The sequence below is a fragment of the Botryllus schlosseri genome, chromosome 3 (genome assembly GCF_051294905.1).
Source record: "Botryllus schlosseri isolate E-star chromosome 3, Bs_hap1, whole genome shotgun sequence".
In the NCBI taxonomy this organism is placed as follows: Eukaryota; Metazoa; Chordata; class Ascidiacea; order Stolidobranchia; family Styelidae; genus Botryllus; species Botryllus schlosseri.
In genome coordinates this window covers 33,239,527-33,264,798 of record NC_137238.1, presented here as the reverse complement: position 1 = coordinate 33,264,798, position 25,272 = coordinate 33,239,527, and the positions used below count along the sequence as shown (strand labels likewise).

Here is a 25,272-nt window from a genome sequence, read left to right as displayed (position 1 = left end):
AGCGTTTTTATATGCAACTCGACGATTTCATCATTAATCGAGTGAAATTTGGAAAACAAAGTTATTTTTCAACAACCCTAATGTAGGGTTATCATATTTTGGATATCTGAAAAAATGACACTTTTTCAAAATTTTCAGACTTACAATACTGGAATAAAATTACGAAAAAGTGGTAAATTTTTCCCGACTTTGTGGTCGGTCGCCTAAAAATTAAAAAGGTCATTTTTCTGGCTCAAGTCCCGAAAAAACCATCGGACCGCTACTTGGCCGTAGATTTCTTATCTCTTAGCCCAATTCCAATGCACATTTAAACAAAACTCTAAAAAAGAGGACAAGCTCTCAAAAAAGAGGACATTTAGGCGTCCTCCGAGGACACTTTCAAAATAGTCTAAGAAGAAGACAAATCCTCTTAAAAGAGGACGTATGGTAATGCTACCGTTATGTTCAACTGGTAGTATTATTAAATGCATGACTACGACATTCTCAGCAGATACATCAGTATGGGACGCTTGCCTGCCGTGTTCGATCTCGGCTAATTCGGCTAATACGGTTGATTCGACTGATTCGCAAACAACCGGTTCGTACGGTGAATTCGCGAGGCATGCACGTACCGTAAGATCCATTCCACACATTCACGCCTCCTCACGGCAGAAGTGAAATTGTCACGACAATGCAGTGAATGAACCGCTTTATCATTGTACCTGAATAAAATTTACTATATTCGAAGAGATTGGACCTGTTTGTAGTTTCATTGGTCATTTGTATTATGTCGGGAAGAAGCACCAAGCAATAACAAAAGCGACGCCCTCTTATTACCCACTATAACAGGGGTCGGAAACCTATGGCTCGATAGTCATATATATGCTCCTTTAACACGGCTTTTAACAGTATATTCATATTTATTGACTCGAAGAACTTTTCGCGTGCCTCTTATCAAGAGCAACCGGCACGATAAAGGATACAGAACAGAGATGGATTCAAAACCAAATGGCGAATTGTGACGCAATAATGCAAATATATAAATAACATGAATGGAAATTCAGCCATAGCTACAATGCAGCGTATATAGCAACAAGCAACTTGAAAAGTAGAGCGCGTGAGGTATAAAATACAAATACAATGAGACAATGCAGCAACACAGAGGAAAAAATTGAACAAAAACACGGACGAACAGCTAAGCAACGACAACTAGTGTTAAATTTTAAGATTATACAAAAATTCTTTCTGGCGACAAAGGACCGGGTTGTTTAGTTTGATGAAAGTGGATTCCAAAGCAGTTAAATGAAACATTGATCTACCCTTGGATAAAACTGAAAACATGTCGTCTGAATAGTTCAAGGCGCAGGACGGGTTGTCGATCAAATGCTGGCCAATTGAAGAACTGCTTGTCAACACTTGGCTGTACGATTGGGATTTTGATGCGTGTTTGCATTGCTGAGTGACACTTTCAGAATCAGGGGACTGCGATGCCGATCTTATCCTCTTAGGAACGTGCTGTTTGATACGTTCTAGCAAGCGTTGGGATGTGCGTCCCACGTACCGACTGTCACAGTGGCATTTGTATTCATGTATTACCATACTTTGATGAAAAGCAGGCAGCACATCCTTTCGCGTGTTTGGCAAAATTTGTTTTGCTGTATACACAATCCTCGCATTAACAGTGTTGTAACAAGATTCGACGCATGATCTGATTGATTTGGTGAATCTATTAGAAACAGAGCCAAGCCAAGGAAGGTGTATGTACACCGGGCATTTGTTAGGGCCGAAAACTGTAGGTTGTCTGAATTTGCGCATTTTCTCCGCAATAGCAGAGTCAATGATGCAATCGGGATATCCATTTTTGGACAGAATGGATCTAATCCAATCTAATTCTGTGGGCAATTTGTCTTTAGAGCAAATCATAAGTACTCGATGCACAAGGGTGGAGATCAAATTTAATTTACGCTTCTTCGGGCAAAAGGAGTTCCACCTAACAAAATGACCGGTGAATGTTGGCTTCCGATAGACTGATGTGGTGAATTGGTGACCCGTTTTTTCCACCAATACATCAAGAAATGGTAGGGAACTATTTTGTTCTTTATCTACTGTGAATTTAAGGGATTGGTGCATTGAATTTAACGTATCGAAAAAGGCATCACACTGTCGCTCACTTTGAAAAACTACAAACGTATCATCAACGTATCGATAATACATAAGAGGTTTATCAGGGCCCGAGAATAACTTATTCTCACGGAACCCAACAAAAATATTCGCGAGGGTAGGTCCCAGTGGTGAACCCATAGCAATGCCGTCAATTTGCTTATACATCATATCGTTGAAACTGAATTCAACCGACGACGTTGATATTTCAAGCAGCTCCATGAAAATCTCCCGCGGAATTGGAGGAGGTTCGAGATCACCATTGTAAAGAGTGTCCGCGCAAATATTGAAAGTTTCAGTCAATGGCACATTAGTAAATAAACTAACAATATCGAATGAGCTCATATATACATCATTGGGATCAAGGCCGAAATTTCGAATTTTCTCAACAAATGTGAAGCAATTATCTGAATAAACAGACCGAACCGGTTCGATAATTGCGTCGAGCCATTTTGCTAAACTATGTTGTGCCGAACCAGACATTGAAAGAATCGGACGCAGTGGCGTGTTAGCTTTATGTATTTTCGGCGAGCCATACATACGCGGTCTTTGTGATCCACACGGTCTAATGAATTCATAGACTTCTTTTGGGATAACCTTCCGATTTTTAAGGGCTAGTAGACGACGCTGTAGTTTTCCCTCATTCTTTTTCGTATTATCATTCGAACTCGATGGTCCGAGGAAACTGAACTTGAAGGAATCTTGAAGAATGCTCTCCATCTTTTGGCAATAGTCTGCTTTGTTGAGAATGACAACTCCGTTACCTTTGTCCGGTTTTGTTATATAGATATTCTTGTTGGAGCGAAGTGATTTGAGCGCTTGCCAACATTCCTTTGTCATTAAAAAATCACCAACGTCAACAGGAGTACCACAGTATGCATGGGCTAAGTCACTCAACCTAGCTTTCAAACTTGAATACTTCTCTCGGCTTTTCGCGGTATGATGCGCAAGTTGAGCCAGTAATACTTCAAATTCGGAAAATATCTCTTCACGCTTCACATTCGTAGGCGTCATGCAGAAGTCCAAGCCGTGCTAAAGCACAAATTTTTCCGATTTCGTGAGCTCATAGTCGGAAAGATTATGAATCAAGTTATCGTTCACATTCGATTTTCCAAACCGGTGTTGAAATAAAAATTGTAAGTTGCGTTCATTCTTCATTTGGTTTTGCTTTTCTTTTTGAGCATCAATAATAGCAAGGTAGCGGCAAAATCGGATGAGATCAAATATCGACAAAAACTCTCTGGCGTTCTGATCTAGAGAACGGCAAATTTTCCGTACGTAAATTAAAGTTGAACGGTCTTTTTCAATCTCGTCACGAAGAAATGCTCGTTCTATCCTCGGATTATGCCTTGCACGAGAATTTTCAATCCTTGCCTTCATGAACTTGGGCAGAGTGCGCATGTTGATACAATTCGTCAAGAAGTCAATTGATGCTCGTAAAGCTCTGATTCTTCCTCTCACTTTGACTATCCGATTAAGCAACTTAATCTGAGAGTCACTGTACCTCCTCCGAAAATACTTGAATAACTGGTTGGTGGTACAGAACTTGAACACGGCTTTTAACAGTATATTCATATTTATTGACTCGTAGAACTTTTCGCGTGCCTCTTATCAAGAGCAACCGGCACGATAAAGGATACAGAACAGAGATGGATTCAAAACCAAATGGCGAATTGTGACGCAATAATGCAAATATATAAATAACATGAATGGAAATTCAGCCATAGCAACAATGCAGCGTATATAGCAACAAGCAACTTGAAAAGTAGAGCGCGTGAGGTATAAAATACAAATACAATGAGACAATGCAGCAACACAGAGGAAAAAATTGAACAAAAACACCGACGAACAGCTAAGCAACAGTCGGTACGTGGGACGCACATCCCAACGCTTGCTAGAACGTATCAAACAGCACGTTCCTAAGAGGATAAGATCGGCATCGCAGTCCCCTGATTATGAAAGTGTCACTCAGCAATGCAAACACGCATCAAAATCCCAATCGTACAGCCAAGTGTTGACAAGCAGTTCTTCAATTGGCCAGCATTTGATCGACAACCCGTCCTGCGCCTTGAACTATTCAGACGACATGTTTTCAATTTTATCCAAGGGTAGATCAATGTTTCATTTAACTGCTTTGGAATCCACTTTTATCAAACTAAACAACCCGGTCCTTTGTCGCCAGAAAGAATTTTTGTATAATCTTAAAATTTCACACTAGTTGTCGTTGCTTAGCTGTTCGTGTTACTGTGGGCATTTCATGTTAATCTTAGGGGGTTCAATAATTTAGGAGCCATACTTGTATTCGCTAGATGGCGTATGCTTGACGACACTTCCTGGTCTGGTCTAAGGGAATATTCTGGATATAGCTGTGATAGGGTACAGTTTGTCAATAGTAATTTGCCCACCGGACGTTCCCCCACTGTATCTACCGATCTTGTTGGGACAATATTTTATTCGTGCTACTATCGTGTCTTAGTATATTTGGATATAAGGAAATTCGGTCAATTGGAACTTCAAGCAATATACTGTTTTCTACCGTACTTCAAGATCGCGTATATTTACATCGGGAAACTTATAGGACTTTGCGACGCTGTAAGTTGAAGGGAAGACAGCTTACACAGAATCACATAGGCAGTTCAGTGACCGCAACAGTAAATACAGCTAAAGGTCCGGTGGGGAAGGATTGGAATACACTGACTGAACGATCAAAGGTCCTTGGTGGAGTATTGGAATATATAGTGCAACGCCAGGAAGCGGAACAGTAACACAGGACGGCTATCGGTATATAAGGAAAGGACAATTCCATAGTGTGTGGATTGGTGCCGGTGATAGGCCTTGCTTCATTCATGCTGATGTTGGAGAAAAGGACACACTTCTGTTCAAGAAAACAGTAAGTTGGTGTACTCTAGTTTTCATAATGACTCCTGGTAAAAGGAAGAAGTCTGGAAAGGCTTCTGGTGTTGGCCACAATGGTGTTAATTCGAGGAATTCTACTTTGGGGGGTGAAGATAACGTAGATTCGGATCCTTATAGAATCATGGCCGAGGATTACAAGCATGGTCACACCGTGATATCGGGCAGGAGAACTAGAGGAATCTCCGCAGTATTTGAAAACATGAAGCAAGAGTTTGACTTCCGTGTCAAATGGGTGTTGCGACACTGCAAATGTTTGAATGGCCTGATAGAGTCTGGGGACAATCAGGATGATGTTTCCAAAGTTTATTTGAAGATGCAAAGAACGTTTGGGGAATTGCAAGGTTTTTGGAGAGACCTTGAGCCTCGTCTTGAGCAAGAGGAATTGATAGCATTTTCTCGTTCGTTCAAAGATATACAAGATCATGTAGCAGAGACTGGCTACGACGTAAAGGATTATTTGGATGAATACAACGACCAAGTGAAGGCCAAGTCGACTCAGCCCGCTTCGAGAAGGAATAGGTTCGCTGTACTAGAAGATTAGAACTCTCTAGAAAGAGAGACTGCTCTGCTGGTTGAACAAATGAAACGGGACAACGAGCAGAAGATGAAGGACCTGTCGGCTCAGAATCAACGAGACTTGCAAAGGCTAATTGATAGAGGGCGGAAGTCGACACCGAGTAGTGTACTGGATAACACCGAAAATGTAATGGATAGAGCACCTAATAACGATGGTGCTCATGGGATATATCATGTCAATGCAAATCTGGATCAGGTTTTGAAGGAATTGGCTGTTTCAAATGCCATGTTGGCACGATCGTGTGGTCTACCAGGAATTAAGGTTGGTGTTTTTGATGGCAATATTCTTGAATATTTAGCCTGGGAAACTTCGTTTGATGCATTGATTCAGTCGAAGACATGCAATGTGCATGAGCTCTTGAACCATCTAGAGTCACATCTATCTGGTGAGCCTAAGGAAATGATAAAGGGTTTACTGCTCTTGCAGAGTAGAGATGCCTATGAAAAGGCACGTAAGAGATTGAAAAATAGATACGGCAACGACAATGTAGTTGGAAATGCATTTTTGAATCGACTATCTTCTTGGCCAAAAATCAATGTCAAAGATGGGATTGGGCTGAGAAAATTTGCAGATTTTTTGGATCAAATCGCGGCAGCTGAGCAGAAAATACCTGCGCTTGGTGTTTTGAACTATGCCATTGAAAGTAATAAAATCATTGGAAAACTACCGCAATTTCTGAGAGGTAAATGGCGGGATGAAGTTTACAAATGGCGAAGTAAATATGGTGAGGCGTCATATCCACCATTGAAAGAAGTGGTAGGATTTGTCGATGTCTGTGCCGAAAAGATGAATATTCCAGAATTGGATGATCTGGATTCGCCAAATGACAAAGGGAAAATTGGCACTCTTGAAGTAGTGAGCAATAGAGACTCCTACAAGGGAAAACCTAAGGTCACATCGTTCTTGACAGAATGTCAGGACGACACGAGTGTTACAAGGACAAAGTGTTATTTTTGTGAAGAACCACATCACATTGATGATTGTGAAGGCTTTGGAAAGCTATCCCATATCGACAAACGGGAATTTATCATGAAACGAGGACTATGTTTTGGTTGTGGCTCATCACAAGACCACATGGCCAAGGACTGTACAGCAAGAATAACTTGCAGGATATGCAAAAGGAGGCATTTGACATCTCTGCATGTTGAACCTGATGAGGTGGACTCGAAATGTACGCAAGTGTGCTCCAAGGAAGGACAGAAGGGAGAAATGGATTTCATCGAACATTGGAAGCTTCTTTGTCGGTTGAGGACAAGCGTTTTATGGACATCCTCTCAAACGGTGTTTCAAGGAGAGAGGACGGGCACTACGAATTGCCTCTGCCATTGAAATACGCCAAGGTTAAAGTGCCAAACAACAGGCCTTTGGCGCCGAAAAGAGCAGAGCAGGTCAAAAGACGATTGGGCAAAAACCAGAATCTCCATGAGGAGTATAAGGATCAAATGAATCTGACAATTGAAAAGTACGCGGAAAAGGTTCCAGAAAACATACTTGATTTAAAGAATGGTCGTATCAACTACATACCTCATTCTCCTGTTTTTCATAACAAGAAAGGAAGCCTTCGTATTGTAAATGATATGAGTGCCAAGTACGGTGGTCTGTGCATCAATGACGTACTATTGAGTGGACCAAATTTAATGGACAATATGACGGGAATCTTGTTGAGATTCAGAAAAAACGAAGTAGTCATCATGGCGGACATTGAAAAAATGTTTTTTCAATTTTATGTCAATGAAAAGGATCGTGATATGCTGAGATTTCTGTGGTGGAAAGATAGAGATCTTTCAAGGGAACTGTTGGAGTATCGTATGAAGGTATTTCCCTTTGGAAGTGTCTCATCGCCAGGCGCGGCCATGTACGGCAAGAAGTTGGCTGCTGATGATGGAGAGCAAGAGTTCGGCTGCAAGGCTGCAGAATTTGTTCGATCCAATTTCTGCGTTGATGATGGATTAACCTCGGTAGAGAATGTGGACGAAGCTGTCGACTTGGTGAAAAACAGCGTGGGTATATGTGGAAAGGCTGGATTGAGACTGCATAAATTTGTGTCGAACAAAATGCAAGTATTGGAATCGATTGATCAATCGGAAAGGGCGAAGGGATTACAGGACATTGACCTCGATACTATGTCATCGTTAACAGAGAGGTATTTGGGAATTTTATGGAATCCATCATTGGATGTGTTTCGGTTCCACAGGGAATTGGTGAATGATGAAGGGTAAAGCGCATTGCGCTCTTATTTCAAAATCGAGAGCTGCACCTTTGAAGCAAGTTTCAATTCCAAGGATGGAAATGACTGCAGCTGTGCTATCAGCAAAGATAAACAGTTCTCTCCCTGTTGAAAGGTTGTCAAAGGCAGAAATGATCATCTTGAAAAACTTGCGAAGTGAATTATTTCATGAAGAAATGGAAAGTCTTGATTATTCATCGAAGTCGAACGGTTATGTTGTGAAGAAAGGCAGTCCATTGTACAAACCGGATCCATTTTTGGACGGTGATGGGTTGATGGGTGTGGAAGAAGAATCAACGATGTGCAGTTTTTGGAGCGACCTATCCACAAATTGGTCGTGCTTCTCGCTGCAGAGGAAGTTACCGAGGATTCCACTGACGAGGAGCCACTAATGGACTGATGTTTTACTTAATTTGCAAAAAAGTTCTGAAAAGTTCTTTGTCATTTTATAACTTTTTTGGTGGGGATTGTTACTGTGGGCATTTCATGTTAATCTTAGGGGGTTCAATAATTTAGGAGCCATACTTGTATTCGCTAGATGGCGTATGCTTGACGACACTTCCTGGTCTGGTCTAAGGGAATATTCTGGATATAGCTGTGATAGGGTACAGTTTGTCAATAGTAATTTGCCCACCGGACGTTCCCCCACTGTATCTACCGATCTTGTTGGGACAATATCTTATTCGTGCTACTATCGTGTCTTACTATATTTGGATATAAGGAAATTCGATCAATGGGAACTTCAAGCAATATACTGTTTTCTACCGTACTTCAAGATCGCGTATATTTACATCGGGAAACTTATAGGACTTTGCGGCGCTGTAAGTTGAAGGGAAGACAGCTTACACAGAATCACATAGGCAGTTCAGTGACCGCAACAGTTCGTCCGTGTTTTTGTTCAATTTTTTCCTCTGTATTGCTGCATTGTCTCATTGTATTTGTATTTTATACCTCACGCGCTCTACTTTTCAAGTTGCTTGTTGCTATATACGCTGCATTGTTGCTATGGCTGAATTTCCATTCATGTTATTTATATATTTGCATTATTGCGTCACAATTCGCCATTTGGTTTTGAATCCATCTCTGTTCTGTATCCTTTATCGTGCCGGTTGCTCTTGATAAGAGGCACGCGAAAAGTTCTTCGAGTCAATAAATATGAATATACTGTTAAAAGCCGTGTTCAAGTTCTGTACCACCAACCAGTTATTCAAATATGCTCCTTTGTTGATATGATATATCTTTATAATAAATTTTCAATTCTGCACTTAATTCGTAACATCAATATTGCTGGAACTGTTTTGCCAATTTAACATAACGACCACAATAATCATTTTCTTGGTAGCGGGTACAAATGTACTTGTGATGGACAAAATGGTGGATCCAGGCAGTTTCAGGATCCTAAAATTGATGTCAAATACTGCCATATGATTAATGATCATTGATCATGTATCAGTACAAAAATGCTTGATTTTCCACGAAAATGCAAATACAACAACTTCGAGTTATTTATCCATACCCGACATTGCTCGCCTCAAAATCTTGGATTGTAACGCCTCTGTGACAATCGAATACACTTTGTCTTCCTGATAACAATTTAGTTCCCTTGTATGTGAGAATCCAATTAGAAATTAAAATTAATACCATATCCAGCCACATTTCCTATTATTATTAGGCAGCTTGCTCATATACACGCCGTTCTTAATGTAAGGCAACGCTACGTTACCGCCGGAGAATTTGAGAATTAAGTATCGTAAAATTAACAGAATAATATCAGTAACAAATATTCTCACCGTATCATATAAATCTCACGAAATACATTTGAAAATGTGCAGCTTTCAAAAGGTTCCCGAACCCTGCTGCTAAGCTAAAGTTTCCCATACTCAACTGGCCTTTTTCATGGTGTCGCACGCACCAATTGCAGTCTATTGGTTTCATTAGTGCGTGCGTTATAACATCAGATAAGAGGAACACAGTGCAGTGTAATTCGATTTCGTGTTTCGTCGCGTCACAAATCTCAATAGTGACATATCAGGTCAGTTATGTCGTCGTATGCTCTTTGGGGATTGCAATTTAAAACACAGGGCCAATATGACTCTTCTGACACTTGAACTATAAGTAGCCTATGCGATCCATTTACCAATCATGCCTTTTTAAGCTACTTGAGTACTTTACATGTCTTGATTCTATCCTTTGATGCAGTGATTCCCAACCTCGTCTCCGAGAGCCGCATGTGGCTCTCAGATAGCTTTCTTGCGGCCCCCATTGACGTTTTGAAATTGTGCACAATATTAAAATTCTATTTATAATAAATAAATTTATATTAACAAACTGCTATTGCTTGGCTTGGATATGGAGTTAATAATCAAGGGTGGAGACCGATTCCTCTGCTGCCGAGTAGCGATTCTGTACTCAGCAACGATTTCTCCACTCAACTCACGCCAAAAAGGTATAGTCACAATCAAATGCGTTCGGATCGGCACTCAAATTTAAGTCGGCTCACCACCTGGGTGTGACAATACATTTTCCACCACTATCTGACCATCAAATCAATGGATCATTTGATGCATTACAACAGCAACTTTATGGCTGAGTTCAACCGCCCCATTACAGAATGAATGCTTTTCTGTCCGTGATGAAAATGGTTTCAAATCCAATTGCAGATAATGTGGCCACTGCCCTAGTAATTTTCAAATTGAGTAGCTGGACATGCAGTTCGATATCGAGTTCAAGCCAATATTTAAAAGTGAAGACTTACTTAGATTTTGGAGTCAGGTTCCAGAGGAAATAATTCCACTTTAATCCCTATTTAGTTCATCGTATCAATGCCGCGTTTCACTACTGCAAGAAATAATTTTTTGTTGGCTTTGTCAACGAATATATTTAAATACATAGTGCGGCTTGGTTGTGGTTCGCGTTGACAACTAGCAAGCCTTGCTACGTAATTCGAGTTTGATCTCGAAGTAGCCGTAATATAGATTATAAATTGAAATCACTCATGGTTATGTGATGAACGCTGTCAGCCAAACGCGTCACCAACCCTTTTCGGTGTTACGACGAGTAGTCCTCATATTGTGTCGATGTATTCGAGTTACCAAAATATTGGACCGTCACACCAAGAGTAATTTTATCAATGAAAATATAGTTTTAATTGTTTTCTCCTACCATGGGAGATTCGAAACCTCGGTTTTCAGAAGCTCGAAAACTAAGACTTACAAATATACGGAGATATTGGTTGAAATGACCTTTGTGTGATTGACCCGTGGCATTTTGGATTTAGAAGTATTCGAAAATATTTAACTGCCACAGATCTTCTTTTAGACGTGGAAACCTAAATTTTGCTTTGAAACTTATACTTCATTAACCTGAAACTATATTCTTCAAACTTCACCATCACATCACTTTCAAATGTTATCATTGGGTGAAATCATCATGCGGTGGAAGCTTTTCCGTCACAATACCTGTTTCTCATGGTAAAACATGACCCGTTGACGATTCGTGACTTAAAATTGTGATTTGGACTTTGGTACGACCTTTGTAGAATTACTCGAACTCGGACTGAATAAATGATAAAATAAAAATAACTCGAGTTGAGTCGGATCAAACGTTACAATCAGAGAAGCCGTGACATGTTACAACCACGGGCGCAACATACTGTCAAACTTTTATGGAGAATAGTAATATATAAAATGTCACAGCTTGTGTTGCGTGGAGTATTTATATCTAAGCAGGTCGGCATGGAAACCGTTGTCATTCTGTTGCCCCTATTATGTATAGTTAGTCACATCCCGCGTCATCTCTGGTCTCTTGATCCCTGTTATCATCGCCAATTAAAGGTGATGGCGAGTAAAGTAGTGGTACGTTCGACAACTGTAACACCAATGGATTCTCCGGGGATTGGACATTTCTATTACTGTGGCGCATTAATCATTAAATTCACAATGTGATTGAGCTATTCAAATATTCCAAGGTAAATCTCACGCTCATTTAATTTGACATGATCAATAGTCTAATAATCTGTAGTATGCCCGAAACCCGGAATAGGCTGTACTACTGTTTCAATGCTCTGATATCAGATCAATCTTTGTTAAATTCTAAAATATTATATCAATAGTTGAAGCACGTCAAATATTCGCTTGCTGCAAAATTATAACGCGACAGCTTTTTACGACAGCATCATGCATTTGCGCTCTCGCATGGTGTCGATAACTAATTATTTTAACACACTATGTCAAGTACAACAACAATTTATTCAAAAATTGTATTTTATTTCATGCCACGCGTGAATTCACAATAGTAAATCACATTTTCACGATATGCGTGGAATGCCAGTCGGCAAGGTCCCGTCAAATATGGCCTACTTGGAAATGCATCGAATACCCGTACTATTGGTGGTGCTGCGGCCCGCCGCGCCTTCATAAACTAGGAAATTGACCCGCGAGCACATTTGAGTTTAAGACCCCTGATACAGACGTACTTCTTGGTATCAGTTCATGCAGACAAATGAGTATCACACATTCAATTTTCAATTACTTAGTTCGAAATGCTATATTCGCTTAATCTGGTTAGAGATTCGTGCTTATTTTTCTCCGAGGGGCAATTTTATTTGCTCAATCATTTTAAATTTTGTAATCGGGATTGAATAGTGGAATGTAAATCATTTTTCTATCTGCTAGCTTACCGAGAGCTAGTATGCCTCAATAGCGGGACTCAGTTTTCAGTTACCTGCTCTTTCGCGAAACCGCCTTATAATAAAACCCTCGGACACTTCTCCATTTGCCGACTTATATCAGTCGATAGTATAGTCACCGCTTTTGCTGTTCTGTATCTGGAAGTGCAACGTAATACTTCCGCTATATAGCGGCATAATTCAGCTGATATCGCCATGGCTCGGTGTAAACTAGTCCAGCATTATGGCATAGAATCACTTTGTAGCTAATTTTACACCGAAATGATGGAGTATAAATATCGTAAACACACGATTTGAGAATTTAAGTGATAAACCCGGGTATGTACGTTAAATGTTTAATATCTGCATGGCTACATATTTTAGGCAAAGACATCACCAATAGCAAGGTGAACCAGACACATTTCAGTTCATTCACGACGCCGTGACGCTAGGTCTGCTCATCAGGATTGTAACTAAGTCACAAAATTCCGATTCAGAAGTCACTTTTACTTATATAGTTGTGACTCGAGTTAAACAGAGTTTTCTCACATTTCATCACTGAGTCAAGTTCGCGTAAGGGTGCAAACGGTCGAGTCCGATTCATATAGTGTTGAGACTCGAGTCCGATTCTAAGTCATAAACTCGTAAGTTTCGAGTTCAAGTCGTTTTGAACACATTTTTCACAACTTTTTCGGGTGATATCGCGTGCCGTGCAGTAATATTATACTAATTTTTCACAATCCTAATATAGTTAGATGTTTATTCAAACCGTTGTAGGACAGTTTCTGGCCCTATCAGTCAACTACCGGTACTGATATATAAATAATGTGGTGATTTTGGTTTTCGTCGAATATTAAATGAAATGCCTGTCTTGGACACCCGATACATCACTAATGTAAGACGCGATAGTTAGTATATTTCCAACATCTATAACACTCTATCAGTTAATCTACTAATCATAGTATTAAGGAGCCTTTCAAAACCCAATTATAGCAGTGGTAAGCAGTGTATCGCCAATCGCATAGGTGAAATAGTGTTGTGTGGGTTTGGGATTGTATACCAGGTGGTATGACAATGACAACATGATTTGAGCCCCACAAATACTACACTTTTTTCATCCTACATAAGTCGACCGGCCTCGCAGCATGATTTACCACCGAAATATTTTTCAACGAACCGAAAACTCCAGCCGCCTACGACCACTTCCCATCGTCCTCAGCACAGCCCTTGTTATATGCGGACGGTATACCGCGAAAATCTCGGAAAAGAGACGCTGGCAGAGAATAGTTAAACACCAGCGATTGACATTGATATAGTTGTGAACATGATCGTGTCTTCGCAGTGTCACAGCGCACAATGGCCATGAGTGCGCGATCTCAAGAATTATATTTATCGTACGTGTCTGCAATTTAATTTTCTGGGAATTCCACATGCCCTGGTATCAAAACGAAATGGATACTCGCAAGAAGGTTGTTCGCTTGATGATTTAATGAAATTATATCACACAGGATTGTAGGCTGACGATAACTATAATGCGATCCTTTTTCTACTGACTAATCTTGAACATTTTCGCAATCAAAATTGAACGTGCACATATCCTGCCTTAATGATCCAATTGAGAATCCACAATTTATCACAAATATAGGCCTGATAAATCAAATGGCGTTTACCTGAATCAACCTAATTAGATGTCGTTAAGAACGCAGCAGTGTTAGGAACAAGTCACTATCTTCGAGTCACAAGTCATCCCAAGTAACGTCAATTCATTTATTTTCGAATGTGTCTCGTGTCTAGCCGAGTCACTTTGTTTTCTGAGGTAACCCGAGTCAAGTCAAAAGTCAGGTCAAGTTTACCCACGTGGGGAACGACTCGTTTATATGAAGTTATGAACTCGGAGTTTCTGCTACAGGCAGTTCCTGATTTAATAGTATACTTATAGTGTCGCTTATAAGCTATATGACATAACAATCTGGGCATATTGAATATTTGAGCCATGACATCGCATTGGATGTAACTTGGCTATTGGGAAATACATTTGTATCGAAGTCGACATGAATTATTACCCAACAGATCATTATGGATTACCGCAGAGAAAATCGCGCATTTAGTCAGTAAACTTTCTGCTAGTCAAAAATGTGTTTTGAAATCTCATGACTTCGCTCACGCGATGGTTTGGTTATAAATATAGAAGTATTTTGATTAATTTTACTGAGTTTAATTGCAGATACAAATACGCACACAAATCCATTGAATTCAAATTCACATTCACAAAAATGTATCAAGTTGCGCTTTATGTTCAACTACTAGTATTATTAAATGCATGACTAAGACATTCTCTGCAGATACATTAGTATGGAATGCATTCCCGCCGAACCCATGCCCGATCTCCCCCTAAAGCAGTGTGTCCCAACCTGGGGGGCGCGAGAGCTCTGAAGGCGGGCGTGAGAGCTCTGAAGGCGGCACGAATTTCGCGCTTTGCGCCATTTACCTCTAATTCACTCGTGTTTCTCTACATACACCGAATTCCATATTTTTTAATTCTCTCATCAACAGTTATAACCGCCCATGCCATCAAGCAATCTGTTGGGGTTGCTAGCATCCCGATTGGATTTTGTGATATGACAATAAAGTGGGTGCGAAATTTTTCACTGTCATAAAGGGGGGCGTGTATAAAAAAAGGTTGGGAACCACTGCCCTAAAGGCTGAATCACAAACACCCGGTTCGTACGGTAAACTCGGGCATCTTTATGGACAAGTTTCTCCGAATTATTAGGGTATGAGATTCTCGAATCGATCCGTATCCAAGGCATTGTAGCAAAACTCACTGTTGGTGACTTTACCAAAATCAATAGTCTGAAAAAATTGCCCCAATGAAAATATACTTTTCGGTGGTCTTGCCTGAATGTATGTCAAATCAGAAAGTACCTTAAATTAGAACAACAGTGAAATCATTAAGCGATTTATTTACATATATTGCCAAATGTTTCCAGTAAAAAAGTTAGTTGCATGAAAAATCGAAAATACAAAAAATTGCATAAAAAATGGAGATAAGTTGCAAAATATTGCACTATAAGATTTCAAACAGCTACAAAACATAATACGTAACATATGACTATTTAGGATGCTGCCAGAAGCTGTAAAAAGATTTGCAAAAGTTGCAAAAACTTGCCATACTAATCACGGTGAGCAGTCAATAGAACAGAGATACGTTGATGTTAGATTACTTTGCAACTATAGTCAACGACAGTTTAAAGCAGTGGTTCTCAACCTTTTTTGACACGCGCCCCCCTTGGAGATGGTCAAAAAAATCGCGCGCCGCCTGACCCCCCTTGCATTTATCGTCATGTCAAAAAGAGCACATCATCTAATACAGAGGTGGGCAACATTTTTGATAATCATGGCCGCATTTCTATTGCTGATGTAGCGTAAGGCCCCATTCCAGGGCATAGCCGCAATGAACGATCTGGACGCCAAATTCCTATGGTAAACTGTCCATATCCATTCCCGGTGAACTCCGGACTATTATACTTTTCACAATGGCCTATTGTAGGCTACGCACCGAAATCGCGAGTGGCAATGTTCTGAATAGTTGCAGGGAGGTGCATATTGTCGCGCGGAGCGCGAAAATTTTTCAGGGCCGCGAACGAATTGTTATTTCTTGCCAATTCCAATTCCGGCTCAGATTAAGAAGGGCGCTACTGCATTAAAATCGAAAAATGAAGTCTAGTTGAATTGCGCGGAGGGCGAAGAAAATTTCAAGATTAAATAAAATTTCTCGAAAATTCGGGGTCGAATTCGTAATTACCGCCGCCAACACATACTAATTGAATTAGGCGTCAACGGCCGCTCAAATTCCCTTCTTCGGCCGCAGGCTGCCCACCCCTGATCTAATAGCATACATAAGGTATATGTTACGCCAATTTTGAATCTGCATTCCAGTTGTTGAGTCTTTTACATTGCTGACAAATTTCTCCAAACTTGTTTAAAAATAACAAAAAAACATTGAAAAGAACATCCATTAATTAATTTAAAGGTAGGTCACCCTGAGACTAATCCTGATGCTGGGAGTGAGTACAGAGAGCAAGGCGTCGTTCTGTCCTGCCAGGCTAAATTCGATCAGTTTTGGAAATTAATTAAATTGTGTTGATTTATAGCCTAATTGATGATTTATAGCCTAATTGAGGGCGAAACCGGGCAACCTATGTTGCATCTAAGTCTCTCTTAGGCACTGCAGTTCGCAAGCTACTGACAATAGCTGCCCAGCGCGACAAGCTTTAGGCTACTGTCCAAGCTATGGAGCAATGAATGACTTACACGTGGGAATTGCTCTCTATATCTCCAAAGAATTTCAAAAATTTGCTCAAATGAAGTTGAAATCAAACTATACTCCGTTGAGCGCGGTTGCTAGAATTTGTATTTTGCAAGCTTTCTTGAATATGGAATAAATTTCATCTTCATTAATCGTCTTCTCATAATGGATGTGAAACACATGTTCAGGCACGTACAATTTATACTGACTTCGTCAATTTCTCGCGCCCCCCCCCCTATACTGACTTCGTCAATTCTCGCGCCCCCCCCTGAGAGCCTCCCGCGCCCCCCAGGCTGAGAACCCCTGGTTTAGAGGTAAGCTGAAAGCTCCGTGAGCTGAAAATGACCCCAATCAAGTCTAGTCACCTGAAACATTTGACTCGAGCCAAATCATGTCTTGAGTCATCCCTAAACAGCAGCGCAAATGTAGTTATAACCTGATTATTCTCAGGCCTTCGAATGTCTTTATTCATTCATGTTGATATCTTTGTACTGGACATTTAATTTTGCGTATGGAGCAGAAAACGTAGTGATGCTGGTTTCTGTTCGCATAGTGTTATTGCAGATAGAAATACGCACATGAATCAATCGAATTCAAATTTACACCGACACAAGACGGTCTCAAGTCGCGCTGTTATGTTAAAATATAGTAATATTAAATGCACGATTGCGACATTCTCTGCAGATAAACTGGTATGGGATAATAATCCATGTAGAAATCAGAGGTGGCCAGTGTGGATCCACTTTTTCGGAGTACGCAAGTAGGTTTTGCCTACGTTCTAACGTACTAACTTACTAACGTTTTTCAGGCTAAACTGCTTAATTCTTACAATGTGGACTCTGTCAAGTAGAAAGTAGTCTGTGAATGTGCTCGCTTCTATTTTATGAGTGTAATTGTCATGACAGTGGGGTGAAGGAGCCGCTGTATCATGCTGCATGAATAAAATTGAATCTATTTTCGAAAATTGCACCTATTTGTAGTTAGATTGATCATTTCGTATTATGACGCGAAGATTCATCCTGGAATAGTAAAAGCGATCGCCTCCTATTAACCCAATGGCTCACAAATTTTTCGGTTTGTGACGCACTAGAGAATAATATAACGCTCGCGACACATCTACAAAAAGTAGCTTGAAGATCGATTCACCTGCTAATGCGATGGTAATGCTTGTTAATGCAATCGTATATTCAACTAAACTATAACCAAATTTCGCCGTTTTCTGAGAAGTATGCTACGGCTCTTTAGTTCAATAAAGACGGAATAAAAACATGTTCACAGGTAACAAATGGCAATAAAATTTTGACAGCACATATCATGAAATACGATGTTGAAGGAGAGATCGGAGGAGGGCCGTTTCGTGAATCAATGAGCTATTTTTCTACTGCGACACGATTCCTTGATTCATGGCTTTCATATGGTCGGCTAACCACTTACTTTCTCATACAGGGTATCTTGAGAACTATTGTTGAATTGCAAGTAGAATTCAAGCCAATCTGCTGATGATTTGCTGCACGATTCCTTGTTTATGAGTTGATTTGAAACAAATCAAACAATTTTACCCAGACATAGCCGCCCAGTTATGATGGAAACATTACCGTATTCATCGGCAATGACATGATTGGTTTCATGGGCATGGTCACAAGCGCTTATTTATCAGTCAGCTGAAGACGTTAGACCGATTTTTACTGGGATCTGCTAGTTTAAATACATTACATTCAATAATATGCAGTGGTTTTCTAAAATCACACGACGGACACGCACACAGTTTGGGAATCACCGTCTTCGTATGTAATGTATGTGACCCAATTAACAACTGTGCTTTTTGAAACTATTTGAGTACTTTTAATATTTTAATTTTATACTTGAGATTGAGTTGAAATATATGGCGTTACCTTGACTGTCCCGGCACCTGGGATGTCATCTTACTGAATAGGATTTTGAATATAGGTATAGGCATGAGCAAATTTAAAGTCAATAGCAAATCGCGTACTTCACGTCGACTGTTGTCAGATGGATATTGCAAATATGTCATATGCACATTGCAACTTAAAACCAAAGATACTGAACGTAATTGGTGCTCTATTGTGATGAAAGTAGCAAATACATTTGGTTGTCATCGACGAGCTTTCACTCTGATGTCAATTGGGACGTCGCTGAAACGTAAAATTTGGTTCCAATGTGAGTCGAGTTGCCTTCACCTATAAAAAGTATTCGCGATTCAATCTGTGCCATATCGTATACATGTGTCGGCGCGAAATACGATGTGCATACTACTAGCCATGCTATCATAAATTGTTTCAGATGAAATATATTGCAGTCGTATGGAAAGATATAGAATTTAACTATTACGTCCCAGAAATTTTTACTATTCATTGTTCACAAAATGGTATGAGCTTTGTCGACCATCTATAGAGACTTCGCATACACTAATAAAGTGAACGAAAGTCAACATGGCTAAGTATGATACGGTCGACAGATTATCCGGGCAATGAAATAAATGTGCGTATTATCGGAAATGCCTACAAAAACATTGGTATGGTTCACGACGATTAGATATTTACCAGTTTAATGCAATAATAATGACCAAATTTACGATTCAGAAAATCTCTGTTGCAATTAAATACTTTTTAACAAACAGCTTCTGCGATTGACTGTATTCGATAGCACCATGCCGTCCAACGCGTATTCTGGCCTCGCGGCTGTCGTAAAATCATCCAAATGCACACATCTGGAGCTCGTGAATTGCGATTTGTCAAAAGAGAAGTTGGAATGTTTGAGGATGGGATGCGAGGAAAACGGAATCACAGTGAGTGGAAAAATGTTCTGGTCAGTTCACGCTTGCCCTCGTTTCTGGGTAAACGCTCAGGATGCAATCAGCAGCAATTGTGACCTAAGGGCGATCAAATTTTGAAACAGTATATAACGCTTGACTTCCTGGCAACTGGAATTCCAAGTCTCTATCGGCGCGGCATAATACTAATATGACTAGGGTTGTATTTAAAACGCAAATCAATTCAAAACAAACATGTTTATAACATGGCCAGTGTTCGAAACATGGTTTCCATTATTTATTTGTTTAATTGTGACGTCATAGTTGATTGACATTCACAATTGAAAATATCGGGTAAATATGGCCCCCTATTTTACGGAAAAAGGCTTGCGACTCCGGTCATAAGCGGAAAAACACTATGTTTAATATCGCGTTGTTGACCCTTATTATAAGGTGATATATAGCGTTTGTGTGTAATCAATCTAATGGTATCTAGTATTTGTATGTCAGCAGTCTAATGATATCTATAATTTATTGAATTCGCCTGAACGATTGATACCGCATGCACTGCAAATTCTAACAATATCACACAACATAAAATACCTGGTGTATAACCGATTCACTTGCTATGCAAACCTCACCAAGAACGTGTTATATCGCGGATTATCACCGATCAAGGATAATCCGAGGATTATCATCGAAAAACTCACATAACTCCGCTTCTACTGGTCGGAATTGACTCAAATTTGTTTTGCAACGTCTTCGAAGACAGCTCAACAATTTCATGGGGTTGGCAGAAAAATTTGGAAATTTTTTTTTTTCATTTTCCATAATAAATTAAAATTTTTAATTGGGTCTGCGGAGGCCTTTACGGGTTGGAATCGAGTGAAATTTGGTGAGCAAGGTTTTCTACTGCAACCTGACGATTTGAGAGGTGAAACGCTTGAATCGGGAAAAAAAAGTTATTTTTGAACAGCTCTAATGTACAAGTTGTACTTTTATTGTCCAATAGGATATAGTAGATATCTACTTTGTAACTGCAGAATGCAAATTTTATTCTGCGTGCACGACCACGTTGCACTGTTAGATGTGTAAGATATGTTGTGATATCCAATACCCTCGTGTCACAAGTTAGAACCAGTTATTGTAGATTTTGAACAGAGTTTAGTCAAGTCCTCCGATTTCGGAAGGTGTCGCGAATCAAGTCCAATCAAATTAAGTCTCAAGTCAATTGAGCTCAGGTCAAGTCAAGTCAAATGTCGGACGTACAAGACATGATTCAAGGCATTGCATTTCGCTAGATGATTGATAGAGTCCTTTGTAATTCTGAATCGATTATTGATTATAGAGTCATTTATGCTTGCAAACGGACGCTGTATCGAAGAACTTAGTACGCATAACAGCTAAATTACGTAGACAAGTATTTATCATCATTAATTCAGCTTAAAAATTGAGGATCGAACAACATCTCGTACGGTTTTAATTAATTAATGTGATTCAATTCAAAACCCACCTGCATATCCATAAGATAAAATGCCACCCTTTATCAATTTCCTAGGAGTAATATAAACACACAAACCATGCCCTCTGAAAAAATACGATCATTAGGGAAGCACTTAGTAGTCTGTAGCGATGTAATGTGAGCTCTAATTCAGTGGTTCGTAAGCGGTGTGCAATGAAACACTGAGGGCTCCCCGAGTTTGTTTTTTGAGGAATTCATGGTTTTTGTCGACTGCCATGGTCTTTACACCAAGCCAATATTCATCATTCTTGTTGTCGTTTTGTATGAAAACAATATTTTAATCGGTTTTTTTCTTGTAACATCCGGTGTTGCGCAGTTGATTTTGTGCATAAGAAATATATACTAATGTAGGCCTATTACATATGCGGATAGATCTGTTACTTTGTCTGATTGTGATATTCATGGTTGTGGACGACTATACTATGGCCATGTACACCGCAGGGCTTTGGAGCAGCCGTAAATTTAAACTGCTCCAGCTCCGGCTCCGGAGCTTTCTTCTATCATACATTAGCTCCGGCTCCAGCTCCGGAGCCGCATTATTACCACTGCTCCGGCTCCAGCTCCGGCTCCGGCTATGAAATTATCGAATGAGCCTGTCTATATCAGGGGTTGGCAACCCGCAGGCCAAATGCGGCCCGCGATAGGGTTTTGCGTAGCCTGCGAGGTAATTTCCTATTATATTATCGAAAATGAATTGGTCAGATTGTGAAACTTGCAATGCCAACCAAAAATTACAATTTTGGCTGCGGCACTTGGGATGTTGATGACTAAAATATCAGTTCCGACGCATTGACAGATCCAGGGTCCAGTCACATTTTCAGTAAATCGTCGTACATTACAATAAACTAAAATAGTAGCAAAATATTTCTTCACGCTTCGCATGTTTAATTGTCACACGATTTCTTGCTTGGTAGCTTACCCCCTACTGAAAATGAAATTTAGTCTAACTGTATTCTCAATTACGGGAGAACGTCTTTTCGCGTTTGCGCTCGCATAAAGATCGTCGACGGTGAAATGTAGGCAGAAAATGATTGTCGCATATTATCGCAGACCTTCGATATCGATGTGGCCAGACGCCGAATAGTCGTGTCCTTGCAAACTGAGCCTAGCGGGCGGTATACAATAGACCCGCAATACTCATGTAATAATATTATTGACCTAGTTTATTTATAAACTTTCAAAATTTTACCCGCTTGGCGCGGCTTGTGGACCGCGCACTCGTTCGTCAATTGCAAGTGTCACTTTAGCCGAAAAGGTTGCCCCCCCTGGTCTATATAGATTACTAATCTACCCATAGGTTAGTTATCTATAGTAATCTAGAGTCTGTCAGCCGTCAGTAACATCCGATGTAGCAACGACGACATGTAGATGCCGCCGTGCCAGCGTGTGACGTCATAATGAATAGTTGTCAATTGTCGACAACATCATAGTTGCACTAGAACTCACTTTACTCTATGCCATTGCTGTGCACAGCATTAAAATTCAGGCCTGCTGTTCAGTGTTCAATTATGATAAATAAGCAGATGTGGTTGTTGCATATATAATAGCATCTTATGAAATAGGTCGGAGCCGGAGCTACTACTCAAATAACGGGCTCCAGCTCCGGCTCCGGCTGAATTTTATTTCGAGCTCCGGCTCCGGCTCCAGCTCCGGTGAAAATGCACGGCTCCGGGGCTCCGGCTCCGGGCTCCGGCTCCGGCTCCAAAGCCCTGGTACACCGGACCAATTATTATCGTCATTTTTATTCCGCAGTTGCATGGCACGACCCACTTCTAGGCTTTATAAGACATCACTTATACACGGACGAGACGGCTAGGAGGAGCCTAGCTAAACCTCCCACACTTGCGCAAGAGTTCTGGAGTCGACCTTTGTCGGACTCGAACCCGCAACCCATTGGTGTTGCAGCTGTGGTAGCTTTTTCGTTCTATGGCCCCTCGGATATCTGGGGCTCCGCGAAGTCTTGTGGATCAGCACAAGTGTTCCGTACGTTAGTAAAGGTTAAGAATCACTGCTCTAATTTTAAAGGACTTCATTATGTAGGGTAGCTGACGACCAACGATACAATAACTTCTGCAGATACCTTATTACGCGTCCGAACGACGAAATGTACAGATAACTTGGAGAATGTGAAGACACGAGACAACGCTACTACAACTGTAACAGGGGGCAGTAAAGGGCACAGCTGCTACACCACTCCAAACCAAACTTGAAAATGTATAGAAAAACACTCTCACAAAAACACGTGCGTCACCGTGAATACAATCTAATAACCAGCAACATCTAAATCGAAAAGTACCAAATCATGGTCAGGCATGGTCTGTAACACGAGAAATGGTCCGTTTTGTACATGAGCTATCACGCTCACTGTTGCCCATTGTGACGACATTGCCCCGTGGCTTCATAGTCGTTTTTCTTTCCAGTTCGTTGCTTATTCATGTGATTCATTAGGTGTTTGTATTTTATTTGAGGTAGGAATTATGGAGAATAGGTTGTAATTTGACATCGTTCTTTTGATTCACTTGATTGTATTGTTAATGCCTTTAGCTACAGATTTATCTATAGGGAGTTGACTGCTGTTACCCCGTTGCAACTGTAGTTTCAATTGGCTTGGATTTCAGTTAAAATAAATTACTTTCCAATCTTCAAATCAGTGGTGTATATTGACAAGGTCTCAAGGGTAGACCTTGACTGTTAGAAAGTGATTATACGAGCAATATTGGGGTTGCGACCAAGTTGGCAAGCTTCCTGACTAGCCAAAATTTATGTAGCAAAATGTCCAATCCAAATGTAACGTACGTTTGGTCGTTGCCTAGCGAAACACTACTAATGATTCTACAAAATAGTTTTTCACAAATTTTCCAAAATGCATGCTGCTGTTGAGATACAGGGCTATTTTGCTCAGTTGTCATGACAATTTCACTAATAAAACTGATGGCAACATATCGCAAACTACTTTTTGACCGTGGAAGAGCAAAAGTCAGTAGTTTTGTTTGAAATCAGTTACGTGGAGGTGGAAGTAGTCTGTAAACAAAACCACATCACTATGCAGTGCATAGGTATAAGGCCTACTCGCGTTTTAAGTAAAAGCCTAGGTAGACTACTTCGTTACTGACCGCCTCTCCTCGAACTACCAAGTTTGTTTTGTTTGTTTATTGAACAGTATTTGGCACTTATCGCCTATTTGGTCATTTGTGCCCAGCACATGAATGTTGTAAAGTTCGTTGATCTTTTTCACTTTTGTACGCTTCGCGGACGACTTCCAGTATCGCACGCATTCTACCATCTTTCACTCTCTCTCTTCCGTGCGTCCACTTCAGTCTCTGTTGCTCTCGATTATTGAAAGCTCGACTTCACTTTTTCCGTCTGGGCTTTTCGTACGACACCGCTCAAGCAGTGAGGTCGGCGATGAGGAGGCCAGCTAAACCTCCGACACATAGAAACATGGCAGAGCCGAGACTCGAACCATCAACCATCGATGTCGTCACTGCAGTGTGTAACCAACTGCGCCACTCGCTTCCCCTAACTACCAAGTTAGTCTATCAATTAGTATGGAGACGAATAATATAGGAATTATTGGTTTGATTTGCAACAAGGGCTTTAGAGCTGCAAACAGAGCCCCGGAGCCGTGCATTTTCAAACGATCTAGCCCTGAAGTTCTGATTGAAATTCAAATGGTGCTCAAGCAGGAGCTCGAGTCAGTAGTTTGGGAAATGGATACGCATCCGATATAGTTCCTAAGATGCTATATGACACAACAAATATGGTTAGTAATGTTTTATATTCGCTACCCAAACGCACGGTGTCCGCCTTGCGGGTGTTAAGGATCTCAAAAATTACTTTCGCTTAGCATGGTTTGGCTGCGTTTGGCTGCGCAAGAAGCAATAATATTAAAAATGTGTAAAGGCAAGCTCATGAGAGTTACAACTAAATTTATTCCACAATAGTGCAGCTTGAAGACAGCATGCTGAAGATGAATTGTTTGACATGAACTCATGTAGTTTTGAAAGTAAATTATTTGGTCCAGTACAAACCTATTCCATAACTATTTATACTTTGCAGCATCAAAACTGTCAAGTAATGAAGTATGCTGAAAACATAATCACTTAAGGCAAAATCTACTTTAGCACCCCAAAAAGCAAAACTACT

At 40.4% G+C, this 25,272-nt stretch overlaps 1 protein-coding gene across 6 annotated transcripts in view; it reads left to right on the top strand.

Annotated features, from left to right (window-relative positions):
• Positions 1-25,272, top strand: part of LOC145435095 (NACHT, LRR and PYD domains-containing protein 14-like) — a 443,484-nt gene that overhangs the window by 173,141 nt on the left and 245,071 nt on the right. The gene's annotated exons all lie outside the window — the stretch shown is intronic.